The following is a 16,769-nucleotide window of genomic DNA, read 5'->3' as shown; positions in this document are numbered from 1 at the left end:
ACAACCTTATCATTGTGTTCATTGCTGTCTTCTTTTATGTGCTAGCCATATGCTGTATTGTGACTACCAATTTTTGTCAACTACCATTCAAGCTGTCATTGCAATCAATCTTATATTGTTTCTGCTGTATTGTGCCTACCAATTTGTTGTCAACTACCATTTTAAGCTGTCATTGCAATCAATCATAGCTACCTATGTGCTTTAATATACTGTACCTATAATTTTCTCTCATCTTTTTTTTTTTTTCATTCCATGTAATCTGTTATCATTTTTTTGTCTATAAATTTTGCAAGTATTTACCTCCTTAAAATTTTCTTAGATTAAGGACCTGCCCGAAACGCTGCGCGTGCTAGTGGCTTTACAAGACTGTAATTACCATAATTGTATCCTCACATTCCTTATGTACATTCTTGTATATGCATAAATAAATAAATAAATAAATAAGACGCCACCTGACTCTACATAATGCCTCCAATATAACACGCCTATCACTAACTCTAGGCACAATGTTGCTATTATTATCAGCATCCTGGTCACTAAATCCTGAATATGAATAACTTTGCATAAGAATATTTTCTAAAGTAGCATGAGGTAGTTTCATGATGCATAGATGCAGTGAGGTTAGAGATGCCAAAAGCATCCCTGTATGACTTGCGGGGTGGAAGGGTTAAGGCAGTTTTTTAGTTGGTTGGCTTACTTTGCTTACAATCATCTCCTTTATTTCTGATGAAGATTGAGTCTGCAGGCTTCTAGAGGGGTCCATTGGTTATTTATGGTTGGATGATTCATCCAGGGGTTCATAATTTGTTATCTGGTAGTGGTGGTTCATCACCACATGCACACCACCGGCTTCACTTTGGTGGATGTTTTGTTGGTTAATCCTGTCTGCTTGGTCTCCTGTTCGAAGGCTCATATATCTCAGGTTGCCTACAGTGTCATCAAGTTCAGCCAGCCTGTGGCCTATCCACAGGCCCATGATGTTTGCAAATATCCTGATCTCGCAGCAATCTATTACAGTATGTCTTGGGCAGATATTCGAGCTCAGGGGTTCTAGCAGTCAAACATGGTCAAGGTGGCCAGGTATTTACTCAATGTCCCAGATCCTCATTGCGCGTATGTTGCCCTGGGTCATGTTTCCCGGCCGATGGTCTCTCCTTCAAATTAGTACTTCCTGCCTCTTTTTCCTCCCTGTTAAGTTGCACATTTTTTCTCTGTGGTTATTTAGCTACACTGTCTCTCTCCCTCCCTCCCTCTCTTCAAGCTCTATAGGTTCATTGGGCTGGTTTTTCGTTGCTGCAGAACTAGTGAGCTGATGGAGGACTGAGCGCCAGGCCACCTGGTAGCAGCGATCGGGTTCAGGCTAGTTTATAGTGGATTATTTTGTTTTGTTTGGATTGTTTGGGGAGTTGTTTGGCAATTTTGGCTTCAAGTCTTGTATACCAAGCAGTTGTTTGTAAAGCTTTGTTATCTTTCTGGATGCTTTCCCAATGAAATGGCAGAATGTTATCTACTCTCTGTGCCTCTGTGAGGAAGGAAAGGGGGGTCAGATTCTGGCTCTGGTATCTAGTAGGTCAAACAGAACTCACAACTGATGTGATTTGCAGTATAGAGCATTCTCAGCAAAACAGCTACAAGGAGCCACCAAGGCTCTACCAGAAAGAGGCATTTCATTACATTCAATGATGATATGTTTTGAACTCAGCATTGTTGGAGAACCTGGGGATCAGATATTTTGGGTAAATATATGATCTCCAGGTTCCCATGTCTCTTAGAGAATGCCCAATTCTGTTTCTGGCTCCCAAAAGGTCAGTGTGGATTTCAGAGGCTGGGTTTGATTTCCAAGGAGAAGCAATACTAGTGAACAAATCCACAAGGGCCGTGATGAGGGTTCGAACTTACGGCTGGGATGATCCCAGACGCTACCTTAGTCGACTGCGCCACGACACGGTTAACCCTTAACAAGCTAGGGGATATAATATCCTTTGTTCCCCACAGGCGCATGTAATTTTGAAAAAAAAAAAAAAAAAATTCTTGCTAATCTGTTAAGTTGTGTTCACTGATCACGGGAAAAATAAAAAAAAAATTCTATTGTACTTACTTTTGTTGCAATAGAGCCGGCAAGATGAGCGATGGCGTCACAATCTGCATGTTCGCTCATGCAGTACACGCCCCCGAGGCGTTGCGCGCAGTCCTCAAGCAGCCAGAGTTGCCACAAATATATTTTCGCGCTATTTATTTACAATGTCTAGGCGCATTTTATCCAAATTTTTTTCACTAATTGTGTTCCATATAATGTTTTAACATATTTTATATCAATAATTGTTGCATATTTGAGTATACACAGGCGCACACAAATGTTTTCAATTACGGCAATATAATATGTCATTACAGTCTATTATATTGTATGTTTTGCTTATATTTTTAGATATTTACACACACACACACGCTATACACACTTTGAAGCACACTTACAAGTTTTATAGACTGTGGTAGTCATTAAAGCAGTCGACAGCACATAATGGGATACCACACGTTTCACACCATGTTTGCACAAGCTTCCGTTTCTGATCTCTACGTGTCGTTGTTTTACACACCAAGCAATCACGTTGGGCTATTGCACGCTTCCCAGCTGGTGGCAAATACTTGAGTCTGTGTGCTAGGAAGGCTTCAGTGTGAGCGAGGCGTGGAGTACCAGCATGCTGCAACAGTGGGTTTATGATGGGCCGCTGAATCCCTGGGACATCTTTCGCAAACTTTCCTAATAACTGTATTGCGGCATCAAATACAAAGGCACGGAAAGTGGGCTTACGTCCAGTTCTTACAAGGTACATGTTGAAACAGTTCAGCATGCTCATGTCCACAAGATGGAAGAACACTTTTTTCGTCCACCTACATGTTTTCCGCACACACTCTGCAGTGCCAATCATCATGTCTGATTTATCAATCAACCGCATGTTGATATTATAGTCTAAAACACAGTCTGGCTTATACACTGGTGCCTTTGTTTTATGGTTCATTTTCCCACTGTTCACCATTGTTCCATCATGAATTGTTGTCAACAAGTTCCCCTCTCTTTTGTCTTTCCACCGAACTGACAGAATGTTATCACTTTTCCTTCTCTGACACTCACCAACTGCAATGTCGTTGTCAAACACAGGCATTTCCCTTTGTTGTGGCTTGACTGTACCAACCAATCCGGTTCTATTTTCTAGCAAGAACCGAGCTAGCAAGGGACTTGTATAGTAATTATCCGTGTATAAAATGTGTCCCTTGTTCATCCACAGAGCCATTATGGACTTCACTACACTCCCCGAGAATCCATGTTCGTCGTTACCGGGAATGTCTACATCACTAGCCGAGTACAGAATCATGTGTAACACGTATCCTGTCTCACAATCACAAAGAACAGAAAATTTCAGGCCAAATCGGTTTCGTTTTGAGGGAATGTACTGCTTGAATGGAACACGTCCCTTGAAAAGTATGAGAGATTCATCAACCACCAGCTTCTGTGCTGGTATGTAAAAATCTCTGAATTTTCCAATAACCTTGGTCATGTAGTGACTCACTCGCCACAGTCTATCATCATCTGTTCGGTCCTGAACACTTCCAAAATGTAGACACCTGAGGAGTATCTGAAACTGAAACCTGTCTCATGACATATATTTCCCGAATAAAGGTGTTGGCACTGTATGGTCCTTGCTCCAATAGTCACTTATTGCATGTCTGTGACAGTGCTTCATCAACAGAGTGCCAAAAACACATACATTTCCGCAACTGTGGTATTTTTCCAACGCTGCAGTCGTGAAAATTCTGTGATTTGCCTCTCAATCAGATAAGCAGCATGCAGGTTTGTTTGGTGTACAATATATTCCATGAGTGGTTCATCATAGAATGCTGTAAAATATTCCATCTCAGCCATGTCCTCACCTTGATTAGGGAAAAGGTTTGTAATCCCTACATCTTTATCGTCAAAGTGAGGAATATTGGGAATAAAATCGTCACCAACACTCCACTCAAGTACACCAGGCGTCCTGTGAGATGCAGAGGAAAGACGGCGAGGAAGCGATGCATACCGGCGACCAGGAGCTGAATACCGTCTGCGAGAAGCACGGCGGCTACGTGCACGTGAGGTGGGTGCAGGTGAGGTGGGTGCAGGTGAGGTGGGTGCAGGTGAGGTGGGTGCAGGTGAGGTGGGTGCAGGTGAGGTGGGTGCAGGTGAGGTGGGTGCAGGTGAGGTGGGTGCAGGTGAGGTGGATGCACGTGAGGTGGGAGCAGGTGAGGTGGATGCACGTGAGGTGGGTGCACGTGAGGTGGGTGCACGTGAGGTGGATGCACGTGAGGTGGATGCACGTGAACACGAGGGTCTTGGTCCCTCACGTGGTGCCATGCGGTGGCACTTGGCTGGACGAGACGCTGCTGACACGACAATTTCTCGCCCAGTTACACCACTGCTACCAGCCAAAGGCTCAATAAAACTATGATCTGAGTCACTAAACCCAGAAAAGGAGTCACCTCCCTCTGACTCGTCACCCTCAAATAGTAAATATCCACAGGAACTGTGAGGTCATGGTAGAATTGGGGTAGAAACTGGGCGAGGAGGCATGGGTGAGCGCAGAGGCCTCGCCATGGCACACTGGTCATTGTCACTCTCACTGCTGCTGCCACTATCACCCGACAACTGTGTATAATCCTCATCGTTGTCTGAATTATCAAACACACTTTCTTCACCTTCAGAGAATAATTCGTGGGTTATTTGCTCTGGGGTGAGGGATTGCGTGGTGCGTGCCCGAGAGGGGTTTGACCGTGCGCTCGCCATGGTGACTCTCGCTAAACTCATGCCTCCCACGCCTTCGGTTCGTGAGCGGGAATTTTGTTCAAAATGGCCGCTGTTTACTATAGACCATGGGCAGCGTATGGGAACCCCAGCTACACCGTGGGACATTCAAATCATGCGTGGTACCCATACACATCATATGACGTGAAGCGTAGTTGACTGGAAGAACTTCCAACACGTCATATGACGTGATGCGCACTTTAAGGGTTAAAGAATTGCAACCGGGAGTTCTACTGACCTTACTCGGATCCTGCAGCCTCTTTGAGACACAAACCATGTCGTGGTGCAGTCGACTATGGCAGTGTCTGGGATAGTCCCGGGCGTAAATTTGAACCCCTCACCACAGCCCCCTTGTGGATTTGTTAATTTGACATATCACGCTATTGTGATTTCCGTGTAATTACCTAAGTGTAGTTACAGGATGAGAGCTACACTTGTGGTGTCCTGTCTTCCTAGCACTCTTTGTCATATAACGCTTTGAAATTACTTATGGTTTTGGCCTCCACCTCCTTCTCACCTAACTTGTTCCAGCCGTCTACCACTCTGTTTATAAAAGTGAATGTTCTTACATTTCTCCGGCAGCTTTGTTTCATTAGTTTAAATCTATGACCTCTTGTTCTTGAAGTTCCGGGTCTCAGGGATTCTTCCCTATCAATTTTATCGATTCCTGTTACTCTTTTGTACGTAGTGATCATGTCGTCTGTTTTTCTTCTATCTACTGGTTTTTGCATATTTAATGCCTTTAACCTCTCCTCGTAGCTCTTGTCCTTCAGTTCTGGGAGCCACTTAGTGGCATGTCTTTGCACCTTTTCCAGTTTGTTGATGTTCTTCTTATGATATGGGCACCATACAACCGCTGCATATTCTAGCTCTGGTCTAACAAGTCACGAACAATTTCTTTAGTATTTCTTTATTCACGTATTTAAAAGCAATTCTAAAGTTAGAAAGCATAGCATAGGCTCCTCGCACAATGTTCATAACCCTTAAATAGCGCATCGCATCATATGATGCTTTGACCGACTTGCAGAAAATTGCTGCTTTGGAGTACTACGCAAGATTTAAACGGCCTGCGGATACACCAGGTTCACCACACCTTCATCAGGACTCTTGTAAACAGACGCCATTTTTTTTAAAAATCGTGGACCAAATTCCCGGGTGTTAGGGGCCTCAGTATTGAGTGAGCTACCAAGCCTGACGCATGCAGCATGAGCTCACAGCACTGCTGTTCAGTTTGTGACCACAGCATCGCCTAAAAAAAAACCATAATATACTTGTTCATGCTATTATGTAGCGATGATATTATTACAGAAGACCCCTGACTGTGATAAAACTGACCAGGGTTCTGATAATAGCAGGATTGTGGTGATATTTAGCGCTGTGCGCCATGGAGTGAGGAGTAATGCTGTGGGAGGGAGGGTGGTGGCGATGTCTTCTGACTGTGTGTGGCCACCTTTTATTGACTGCACTCACCATACCAGCTTAACACTATCGCGCACCCCACGAGCGCGCTGCAGACTTTGACGTCATGGCCCCAATGGTGCGGGCGAGCGTGCGGCGATGCCTAAATGTGTATACTCGTTTCAGTTTTCTCACCTTAATTCTGGTGCTACATCGTTCGTTTTGGTATCATTGTGTTCGCAATTAAATTCCCTACAGGTGTGTATAAATATAATGTCCAAAAGCCTGGTGTGACTTCCAACAGCAAAGCCTAAAGTCTGCAAAAGTTACCCCGTGAGCGCACAAAATCAGTTAAATGTGCATACTCGTTCCATTTTTCTCACCTTAATTCTAGTGCTACGTCGCTCGTTTTGGTATCATTGTGTTCGCAATTAAATTCCCTACAGATGTGTATGAATATAATGTACAAATGCCTGGAGTCCCTCCCCGCAGAAAAGCCTAAAGTTACCCGTGAACGAGCACCAATTTGTATACTGCAACCTAATGTGTATACTCGTTCAGTTTGATTACATCAATTTTCGTGTTACGTCTTTCATTTTGGTATCAAATTGTTTGTAATAAAAAGGCGCGTATTTTAAAACTAGTCCCCATAATAATAGAGCAATAACTGGAATTTCAACAAATATTTTAATTCTGGAAGCTCATCATCACAAAATTATTTATATCTTTCCAGTGTTCTGACATAAATTTTTATGTTACATCTTTCATTTTGATATCAAATTGTTCGCGACGTAAAGGCGCACATTTTAAAACTAGTCCCAACATAATAGCACAATAAATAAAATTTTAACAAATATTTTAAAATTTTGACCAAAAACCTATTTATAATCATATAAGTGTTCGGACATCAAGTTTCATGTTACATCTTTCATTTTGGTATCAAATTGTGTGCATTCTAAACGAGCTTATTTTGATACTATCCCGAGGTCGATTGGATAAAAAATGAATTTTATACAAATATTTTTGTTGTGGACGCAAGTCTGGTCCAAAGTTAGGACTCAGGAGAAAAATAATGGACGCGAGTCCGGTCCAGAGTGACCGATAGTGTTAATGGTTCGCTATGGTGAACACAAATGTAGATACTTATATATAACATGTGTATAGAGTGTACTAACAGAAATAGGAGTAGGTTGGGAGCCGCCATTTTGGTGAGGGAGGTGCGTCGTCTGCACGACTTTTCATGTTGTTTACTGGTGGCCACAATTTTCTTTGGGCACCATACCAGCTTATATGTACAGAAATGATGAATAAAACAGGTAGATATTTATATATAATGTGTGTGTATATAGCGTAATAACACCACAAACAGTATTGTTGGAGGAGAAATATTAGGGCGTCTGGTCTTGAGGGCGGCCACCACCAGCTGACTGTGTGAGTCGCTACGTCTTTGTGCCTTTACTCACCATACAAGCTTAGACGTACAGTAATGGTGAACAAAACATGTAAAAACTTATATATAACATATGTGTATAGTGAATAAATGCAAAAACAGTAGTGTGGGAGGAGAATGAGGGCGAGTGAGGTGTTGTTGAGGAAGGGAGTGGCAGCAAGTGGCTGGCTGGTGCGTTGCGGTCACTTCTCGTTGCATTTTGACTCACAATACCAACTTAGTGGTTTGTTATGGTGAGCAAAACATGCAGATACTTATATATAACCTGTGTATATAGTGTAACAACAGCAAAACTATTTCGTTATTATTTTATGAACATAATAATTGAATCACTAATATGCACACCATAAATTTGAGTACAGCGATGGTTCACACATTTTATTATATAAATATATCACAATTCACTCTATTGAATAATATTACTGCAAAAAACTAAGAAAAAATGAATCAGAGACATTGAAATAATTAGGCAATAATATATTTGTGGCAACTGCCGCCTGACAGCTCGAGCGGAGTAGACCTTGTCTGGCAAAGGCTCTGCCAACGCTCCTTTTTTGCAAGACTTCCCTACCCTATTGCAGCTAAAATCTGCCACCTACAATTCTTTTTTTCCGTGATCAGGGAACAAAAATGAAAACTTTTATAAGACGAAATAATTTTTTGGATTTTTTTTTTTTTTTTTTGCGCCTATGGTGTTAAATCTATTTGGACCCCTAGCGCTTTGAGGGTTAATGTTGTCTATCTGAAGCTGAATTGCATTTGTTGATTTTCTCCCAAATAAGATGTGGTAAGTCTTTTCTACGTTTAGTGTGAGTTTGTTGGATGACATCCATAAGTGAACTTTTTTTTAAGGTCCACTTTTTTTAATAAGTGGATTTTTTAATTATAGTGTGTGTGTGGAAATTCAAATTATGTTGGTTGTTGTACAAAAAACCAGCGTTGATTGTAATGAAACGCCATTTTCTGGGTGAGCCCCGGAGGCTCCCTGGAGCTCATCGGGCTAATGTATGTTATGTTAGACCGGGACATTAGCTAAGGAGTTCAGACCTACCAGGGACCAGCGCCAGAACCTGGCCCCTTCAGAGAGGTTTCAGGGAGCAATGGCCCTGGAAAACCCCATATGGTTGGGGGTTTTTCTTATCTGCCACCGACTGGGGTTAGGCACCCAGAAAGGTAGGCGTAACAAAACAAACCCCACATGGTAAGAAACTACAGCAAAAACCGAACAGAGAGGTAGAAAACTCCCTACAATCCCAAGGAAACTAGCAAACAAGCAAACATCACACTTGACTGCCGCGCCGATCGTCAGCGCAGCCCTCCCCACCCCGGGAGGGGGAGGGGGGAGCCCCGGACCTACCGCGCCGGCTGCCAAGCTCCAGTTTGGAAGCTAAGCTTCAACCAATGCGAAAAAACCGCCGACCGGTGGGAGGGAGGGTTTCCAGGGAGCCTCCGGGGCTCACCCAGAAAATGGCGTTTCATTACAATCAACGCTGGTTTTCTGTGGGGAGCCCCTACGGCTCCCTGGAGCTTCATACCCAAAGAGAAGGAAAAGAAAGGGCTAACCCGGGAGGCGGCCGCCACAAACTCTGCAACGCAAAGCCAAGACAACCGGTCGCAAACCTGCGACCCAAGGCAACAAGAACGCCCAAGAACAGACACACATATGGATGGGCGGCCAAAAACCTGTGCGACCCACAAATCCCTGCGCCCGAAATGAGCCCGAGACGCCACCAACACAGCAGCAAAAGCTGCAAACATCTGAACAGCACGAGCGCAAAGACAGACCGCAGGCTGGAAGAAGGAAAACACTGCGGACGACCTGGGAGACCCGAGCCCTGAAAACAGGGAACGAAGGAACCGGATCAACCACAGCGCATCCCCAGACACGGTACGCCGGCAACAGCAAAAAGCACAACCGGACAACACAGGACGCACCCCCCCCGGCCAAACCAATCAAGTACCAACACCCCAAGAACCCCTCCGGAAAGCAGCCGTCTCGACCGTCGCCAGGACAGAGAAAGGCTGCACACCAATAAAGCTACCACCAGTACCAAAGAGCAGGAAACTGAACCGAAGGGGCTACCACAAACCGAGGGGAAGATAAGAAGGCACCCTGAACAAGGACCAGGATGGCTCAGGCGACGCATGAGCAGGCCGGAGGGGAAACACGAGAAAACGTAAGAAACGTCATACTGTCTCCAAGACGAAGCTCGCAGGTGGGACACCGTCAACAAAGCCACCTGAACACCATAGAGATGGTGATACCCGCGTCAAATTACCAGACGCGAAGAGCCAAGGAGAAGGCCGAACCAGTCACGGACAGGACCGATTCGGCCTGCTGAAAGAGGCGAAGCCTCAGGAAAAACGCCCCGGGTACGGACACCTATCAAGCAGCGTCTGAAAAGAAGGCCGGGCCGGCCACCATGGAACCATAAGGACTGTTCTCGTGGGAATGGGCTGCAACCGAGCCAGAACCCGAAGCAACAGCTGGACCGGGAGAAGAGGAACAGGTACCCCCCACCTCAACCAGTCCTGCCGAAAGCCTCTACCGTGAAGTCCTCGCAGGTGGGAAGGGCGCCACAAAATGGGCGACGCCTAGACCACGCTGACCCGAAGACATCCATGGCCAGGAGTCCATATGCCCGACAGAGCCAACAAAACGAATCGGCGACGACTGGCCAACCCACGAAGAGGACTGAACCGAGACAGCTGTCCGCCAGGACGCAGGACACACCCCGGACACAAATCACACGGTTAGCCAAACCCCTGTGGTTCCGGCAAGAACCACCAGAGAACAGTCCAAACAGAGCCGAATGGTAGAGTACCTAGTGACCCAAACCCTCTGAAGCGCAAACCAGACAGCCATGAACACCCGAACCGTGCTGTGAGCCCGACGGACAGACAGACTCCATCAACCTCGGCCGACCTGGTGAGCACTAGTCACAAAGCCCCAGCCGAGAGACGACCCGTCCGTGAACACATCGAGCGAAGGCTCGGGGGAGGTGCCAAGGCACGGAACCCCGAAACCCCCAAAGAGGAAGCTGGTGACGCAGCACCAACACAAGATCCCCGGAGGAACCCAAGGAATGCAAGAGGCGGAAGGGGAGTCTCCGCAGGAACCAACCGACGCCGTAGCCAAACCCGACTCCGCGGGCAGACAAGCACACCGAAGTGCAGACTCCCGCACAACCACCCAAGCAACCGCTGAGCAACCCGGGACCCCCTCCTGAACAGCAAAGGCGGGACCACAGCTGCAGTAACACTTCTGGAGGGAAGACAATGAGGGGCCCCAAGAGCCTTAAACAAGGCCCAGGTCCGAACCCGGGACGGAAACAGATGGAAAAACCTCCAGATCACCAGGAAACCAAACCCGGCGATCTGGAAAGAACCATCCCCTGGCGAGCAGACAAGCGGACTGACTGGGAGCCCACACCAGCCAGTCGTCGAGGTAGGCCAGACACCGAATCTCAGACTCAGACAGGGCACTAAGATCCGGTAAAGGTGCAAAGAGTATACGAAGTGCCCATTACAAAATAGGGAAGGCAATAAAAACAGCAAACCTGAAGCCCCACCACCAAACCTGAAGCCCCACCACCAACCGTGCTAGCCCCAGAAAAACTGGAGAGGAACGTGCCAAGAAGTGACCTGGAGGTCCAGGGCCACCATCCATGCACCCGGACCCAACAGAATCCGAACAGGAGACAACAGTCCCCCAAGGAGGGCAGAAGATCCAGGGCGCAGACTGAAGAAGTCCAGAATGATGGGGCGGATCGACCACGCCCCACGTACCCACGAAGAGGAAATGACGAAGCGCAGGGGAAGAAGCCCACCCCGCCAGCTCTGAACCCCCCCCCCAAGGGGGAGAAGCCGTCCTCCGACGCCAGCAGAGGCCGGAAGACAACCCAAAGCGCCCACCAACAGCGGGACCAAGCGAGAGGCAACAGAGCAAGCTGCTCCCCCAGCGCCCAGTCAACAGAGAAGGGAACAGAACCCCTTCCGAAAGAAAAAGTACACTACCTAAGTCATGAGGAGAGACTACGGGAATGAAACCACACTTCGCTGGAAGATGAAGTGAGGGGAGACCTGATCACCACATTCAAGATACCCAAGGGAATCAACAGGGTTGATAAGGACAGGCTATGTAACACAAAGGGCACACGCACTAGGGGACACAGGTGGAAACTGAGTACCCAAAAGAGCCACAGATAGAATTATATTTTTTTTTTTTTTTTTTTTTTTAGTGTCAGAATGGTAACGGGAAAGCACTAGGAAGTAATGTGGTACCTCCACACACAAGTAACGAGGCTGACCCCCATACAATGTCACATGTAGACATGATAGAGCCCAAGAGGCACAGGAACCTATACACCTGTTGATAGACGGTTGAGAGGCAGGACCAAGGAGCCAGAGCTCAACCCCCGCAAGCACAACTAGGTGAGGACATATATTGTAAAAGTACAAGTCGCCGACTAGTGGGCAGAGAGCACTACGCCGGCCAGGCAAAGAAGGCACAAAACTGCATCAAAAGGCCCACCTCGACAGCAAAACCGCAAAGTCCCAGCACAACCACAACATGTGCCAAGACCCAAAAAGATCAGTCTGCAAGCCAGGAAGACCCCGGAACCCCAAAAGGCAGAACCGGGTCACACGAGGAAACAAAGTCCCCTGAACCCACAAAAGGGGGCCCAAGAGGAAGAAACCTCGAGAACGAAACCAAGGAACCCAAAGGAACCCAGAATCGAACCAGGGGGAGCCCAAACCACCACATTTGCCGGAGGAGAACACCACTGAAAGGCAAAGCACAGCCCCCAGCAGAACCCCCTGGGAAAACGGTCCCAACAGACCGAAAACCGAGGGACAAGGTGTGGGAGCAAGCATACCAGCCAGGGGCACTGAGCCTAAACCCATAGGCTCAGAACCAAAATCAACACCCAAACGTTCCCAGAGGAACAGGCAACGGCAAGAAAACACCAGGAAAAACAAAGAAACAACAACAGGAGAACAAAAACCCTGAAAAAAAATTGAAAACTCACCCGAGACGCTCGCTCGCACACCCAGACGCATGTAAACAAACCGCAACGCCGCCCTGGTGGCCACGCCGGGAAACCGGCAGACGAAAATGTCCGCCAGCAGGGGCTGTGACTGACGCTAAATACACAAAAACACGCCAGCAAATGTGGGAAGCTAGCAGACTGGATGGGCGAAAAACGTCGCCCAACAGCAGAAAAACCCCGGAAGGGGCAAAACCGCCCCAGAACTGCTAGCAGGCATCCCCCACAGCCCCGGGAACCAACAACAGAGGCCCCGGGGCAGAGCCGTCCTCCAAGCCCTCCGCCCTTAAAGAAAAGCAAGAGTCCATGGGAAAGGCAACAAGAAAGGGCCGCTGGTAAGACCCAGAAGCCTTGGCAGGAGGCACAGGCTCAAACCTCCGTCCCCAACCCGAACGGGGCAGCCCCCGAAAACCGCCCGAGTCTCTGCCGCAACTAAACCCCGCCCCGACCCCGAAACCCGCAGACGGTCCGGAGCCGGGAACATGGAGGGAAAGGGGCGAGCAGCACCTAACCAAACGGGGCGGCCACGGGGCATTCGAGTGGGAAACCAACCTAGCATGTTGCAGCATCCTAACCTAGCTTGCAACACGGATGCCGCCTGTACTCTGAACAGTAATAACATCAGGAGAGTACTGGAGAACAAGCAGAGAATCACTCGCAAGACTCCGGGTCAAGGTGTCAGTGACCCAAAAGGCAGCATGACGGAGGTAAAAATGGCGACTGTCACCCGGAGACAAGGGAACAGCAACCAACGATCCCGTACAAGACGGGTTGGAACCCGGAAGACACATTCAATGGTCCCCCCCGAGCCCAGACAGGGGTTTCCAGGGCCCGTAGGGTAACAACTACGGGAAGCCCGGGCAAGGTGTTGCTAACCGGTTAAGAAACCCAAACATAACAAGAGGGTAGATTATAGCACTGAAAACCCCTGAGACGTGTACAATCACGGGGGCCTAGCAGAGGGCCGCCAAACACTACCAGTGGAACTATAACCACCTTAGGCAGACCCCCACCAGGCATGAAAAATTAAAAACAAAAGAAAAACCCCGCAAAAGTACACCGTCTCCAGAGGCAACAGAAACCGGCCGCCGCTTAGGTGGCAGGCTGCGCAACACCTTGACGCCCTAACCAGCACAATACCAATCCCTACCCAGGGCCAAACAAGGGCCCCAAGCCCCAGCTGGCCCCAAGGGCGAGGCAAATGCCGAGCAGCAAGAACCTCTATGGGAATGGTTCCCGAACGCCCCAGGGAAGATAACCCTGTTACGCAAGGGCAGTACTCACAGGGCGCTTAGGGAAGTCAGCCACTAAACACATGCAGCCCCGGCACTGATGAAGTACTCCTGGCCACCGCACAACACAACACACGGCAGTGAACGCCACACAAGGCAAACACCGCCTAGGAAACTGAGGCCAGAGAAGCGTCAATCCCGGTTGACATTAGCGAACGAACTGAAGCTTGGCAGCCGGCGCGGTAGGTCCGGGGCTCCCCCCTCCCCCTCCCGGGGTGGGGAGGGCTGCGCGGACGATCGGCGCGGCAGTAAAGTGTGATGTTTGCTTGTTTGCTAGTTTCCTTGGGATTGTAGGGAGTTTTCTACCTCTCTGTTCGGTTTTTGCTGTAGTTTCTTACCATGTGGGGTTTGTTTTGTTACGCCTACCTTTCTGGGTGCCTAACCCCGGTCGATGGCAGATAAGGAAAACCCCCAACCATATGGGGTTTTCCAGGGCCATTGCTCCCTGAAACCTCTCTGAAGGGGCCAGGTTCTGGCGCTGGTCCCTGGTAGGTCTGAACTCCTTAGCTAATGTCCCGGTCTAACATAACATACATTAGCCCGATAAGCTCCAGGGAGCCGTAGGGGCTCCCCACGGAAAAATTACATATTTGGTAATTTTTGTACTTCCCCTGTAAGAATTCTGCTTATCCGGATGTCTGGCTCATCCGGTGAGGAGTCCTTCCCATATAATCCAGATAAGTGAGCTTAAACAGAATACTTTATATTTATATTTATTTATTTATTGATTTATTTAACTGAAAACTCAACTTTTCAATTGCATATATGCTTGGGGACCATTCAAGCTTGTTCGCATTTATATATATATATATATATATATATATATATATATATATATATATATATATATATATATATATATATATATATATATATATATATATAATGTCGTACCTAGTAGCCAGAAAGCACTTCTCAGCCTACTATGCAAGGCCTGATTTGCCCAATAAGCCAAGTTTTCATGAATTAATTGTTTTTCGACTATCTAACCTACCTAACTTTACCTAACCTAACTTTCTCGGCTACCTAACCTAACCTAACCTATAAAGATAGGTTAGGTTAGGTAGGGTTGGTTAGGTTCGGTCTTATAACTACGTTAATTTTAACTCCAATAAAAAAAATTGACCTCATACATAATGAAATCGGTAGCTTTATCATTTCATAAGAAAAAAATTAGAGAAAATATATTAATTCAGGAAAACTTGGCTTATTAGGCAAATCGGGCCTTGCATAGTAGGCTGAAAAGTGCGTTCTGGCTACTAGTAGGCATCCTTCAGTCTCGGGAGACTATGGAGTTTCGCCCTAGTTGTCAATCCTGGTGCAGCGTCTGGTGTGACTGATGAGGCCAATCCTAGAGTGGCAGTCCATCCCACACCGAGCACAAACGAAGTCCGATTCTGGTCTGTCTTCCTGGTTACCGGCTTTCCTTCTCTGTCTCTTTGCCTCCGATTCCTTGGCAAGTGACTCCTCGAACTTGGAGAGACCTCGTTGAACAGACTGCCTCCAGGCTGAACGGTCTGCAGCCAGTGTCTCCCATATAGCAAGATCGACGTCCATGGCTTTCAGGTCCCTTTTGCATACGTCTTTGTACCGTAGCTGGGGCTTGCCTACTGGACGCTTTCCCTGCCTCAGCTCTCCATACAGGAGATCCTTGGGGATCCTGCCGTCGCCCATTCGCACAACGTGCCCGAGCCAGCGCATTCGTCTCTGTTTCAGCATTGGGTACATGCTGGTGATTCTTGCTCTCCCCAAGACGTTGTTGTTTGTCACCTTGTCCTGCCAGGTGATGTCCAAGATGTGTCGAAGGCAGCGCATGTGGTAGGCATTCAGCCGTCTTTCCTGACGGGCGCGGTACTGAACCCGTCTTTCCTGACGGGTTCTGGCTACTAGGTACGACATATATATATATATATATATATATGTCGTACCTAGTAGCCAGAACCCGTCAGGAAAGACGGGTTCGACATATATATATATATATATATATATATATATGTCGTACCTAGTAGCCAGAACCCGTCAGGAAAGACGGGTTCAGTACCGCGCCCGTCAGGAAAGACGGCTGAATGCCTACCACATGCGCTGCCTTCGACACATCTTGGACATCACCTGGCAGGACAAGGTGACAAACAACAACGTCTTGGGGAGAGCAAGAATCACCAGCATGTACCCAATGCTGAAACAGAGACGAATGCGCTGGCTCGGGCACGTTGTGCGAATGGGCGACGGCAGGATCCCCAAGGATCTCCTGTATGGAGAGCTGAGGCAGGGAAAGCGTCCAGTAGGCAAGCCCCAGCTACGGTACAAAGACGTATGCAAAAGGGACCTGAAAGCCATGGACGTCGATCTTGCTATATGGGAGACACTGGCTGCAGACCGTTCAGCCTGGAGGCAGTCTGTTCAACGAGGTCTCTCCAAGTTCGAGGAGTCACTTGCCAAGGAATCGGAGGCAAAGAGACAGAGAAGGAAAGCCGGTAACCAGGAAGACAGACCAGAATCGGACTTCGTTTGTGCTCGGTGTGGGATGGACTGCCACTCTCGGATTGGCCTCATCAGTCACACCAGACGCTGCACCAGGATTGACAACTAGGGCGAAACTCCATAGTCTCCCGAGACTGAAGGATGCCTACTAGTAGCCAGAACGCACTTTTCAGCCTACTATGCAAGGCCCGATTTGCCTAATAAGCCAAGTTTTCCTGAATTAATATATTTTCTCTAATTTTTTTCTTATGAAGTGATAAAGC

At 47.6% G+C, this 16,769-nt stretch overlaps 1 protein-coding gene across 6 annotated transcripts in view; it reads right to left on the bottom strand.

Annotated features, from left to right (window-relative positions):
• Positions 1 to 16,769, bottom strand: part of LOC123758034 (uncharacterized) — a 247,631-nt gene that overhangs the window by 15,666 nt on the left and 215,196 nt on the right. The gene's annotated exons all lie outside the window — the stretch shown is intronic.

The sequence above is a fragment of the Procambarus clarkii genome, chromosome 40 (genome assembly GCF_040958095.1).
Source record: "Procambarus clarkii isolate CNS0578487 chromosome 40, FALCON_Pclarkii_2.0, whole genome shotgun sequence".
NCBI classification, from domain to species: Eukaryota; Metazoa; Arthropoda; class Malacostraca; order Decapoda; family Cambaridae; genus Procambarus; species Procambarus clarkii.
Note: the sequence above shows the minus strand (reverse complement) of the source record. Positions and strands in the feature narration are given on the sequence as shown.